The sequence below is a fragment of the Buceros rhinoceros genome, unplaced genomic scaffold (genome assembly GCF_000710305.1).
Source record: "Buceros rhinoceros silvestris isolate BGI_N320 unplaced genomic scaffold, ASM71030v1 scaffold6817, whole genome shotgun sequence".
NCBI classification, from domain to species: domain Eukaryota; kingdom Metazoa; phylum Chordata; class Aves; order Bucerotiformes; family Bucerotidae; genus Buceros; species Buceros rhinoceros.
In genome coordinates, this window is record NW_010420350.1 from 12,112 (window position 1) to 14,267 (window position 2,156).

Sequence of the window (2,156 nt, forward strand, 5' to 3'; positions counted from 1 at the left end):
GCTTTCTCCTTAAGGGTTCCTGATTTTGCTTTTACTCCAGCAGTTCAAGTGGTGACAATCCCAGCTGCCATTAGGTATTTCTGAGATTAATGACATTTTGGAAGAGGAAATCCCGTTCTGAACTTGGTTCTGGGCCAGTACCTAAAATTTTGAGTGTGCTTTTGAATGAGATATTTTTTGTCAGTCTAAGACCCTGAAGAAGTACTATGCCTGATCATCATGTCATTGTTCACATCCCAAATTTTGCTTTTCAATGTCATTGCAATTTTTAAGCAGCTGTAGATCAGTTTATGGCCAGTCAGGTCCTTGTACAGGTTGCTTTCACACTGAGGGTGGGAAACTTGTCTTCCAGGCTGGTTCCTGCTGTCCACTCTCAGTGGAAGGACAGCAGCATATACAGAGGGCTCCCCCTCCTCTCTGTCTACCTCAGACCAACCATCATTGTGCCCCAAATGAGTCAGCATTTGAAAACGAGTGGGTTTTGAGGAAAAAATAGCATTTCTGTTCACCCCTAAATCTCACTCTGCAGATTGGTTTTGATCAGCAGGCTTTAAAACTTAAAAAAGTCAGACTATAAAAATAAATCTATTGATTGCTAGATCATAAATTTCTAGGCAATACAGAGCAGGATCCTTCAACTTAAAAAAAAAAAAAAGAAACGGGGAGGTGGGGAGTTTATGGTCATAGCTCTGAGGACTTGCACAGATGAGGACCCGTTCTCCAGAAACCATGACAGGGAGCTACTGGGGATTTATTCACAGCCTCCAAAATACAGTCACGTGCACGAGCAGTCAGTTTGAACTAGAAAAGAGGTTTGGGTTGGGGTTTGGGGTTTTTCACCCCAATTTCTTATGGTTAATAATGCCCAGTAAGTCTCAAGACGAAACAGCACAATATACTGCTGGTATATTTGAGACCCAGGGTTTAAACACAAAATGGAAATGAGAAGCAAGGCAGCGTGGCAGCTCAGCACACTTCAGGGAACATTTTTAAGCCATTTAGCAGGAGTTTATTGCTTCAGCACAGGAGTCTTTGAGCATTCAAGCACGACAGGGTGTGCATTGTTGTGCCAGAATTGCCCGCCTTGGGTGTGTGTGGTGTGCGGCAAAGGGCCAAGGGCTGTGTTTAAACGCACCCGCACGAGAAATGCGATTTAGGCAGAACAAAGCACTCTCCTGTTGTGCCTCCCTGTGATTATAAAATAGATCTGTGTTGTTATAAATAGAAAATGACTGGTGACAAAGATGCTTCTTTGACTCACTTCTGAGGCCAAGCTCTTACGCTGCGGTTCCTGATGTCAGACCAATTTAGCGGCTGTGCTGCAGGCAAATGAGTCTTGTTCAGGGTTAGCCAGTCCACATCTCATGATGGCTTAATCTCATTTTATAACAGCGGGGGATTCACTGCGGTCCTTCGCAAGCAATGCTACCCGTTCACCCAAGGACGGTCCTGGACGCCTTCCGAAAGGCGCTGTGCCCACTGCAAGGCTCAGATTGCTAAACAGCAAATTACCCCTGTCCTCCACCGAGACGGCCAGACGATCTGGGTCTGGAAGTTGAGATTCTGCTTCTACGCAACTAAATGGTGCGGCTCTTGTTTATTCCAGTGGGAACAAAATCAAAGACACAGAAATAATAGTGCTGTTTCAAGAGTGTAAGTTTTCCTCTTTACACCACCTTCCATCCCAACACACTTTACAGCATTATTGACTTAAATAATGCAATTAAATAAAGCGAATATATATATATACTTTCTATGTTGTACAATCAGTAATAAAAAAAAAATCAATGAAGATTGGAACTGAATCTGAAATCCCTATTGCAATTTCTGGAGTATTCTGTTCATTTAGGCCTAAGCACGCTCCTTAAAACAAACTGTAATCTTCTTTAATCAGAATCACACTTCTATATATACTTTATACCATAGTTTATTCCCAAAGCTGGGGACAACCTCTCATTTCCTGAAAGCTCTTAAAATCTTTCTTAATGAGAAAGTAGAGAAATCTGCTGTTTGCAGATTGTATTTACTTATCGCTTACCTCCAAACTAAAGTAGTTAATGTAATGAAGGGGGGAAAAAAAGTGAAAAAGATTAATGTGGCGCCCGTAGCCATTCCCCAAATTCTTCTGAGTTTATAGATCTATGGAGAGAGGGAAA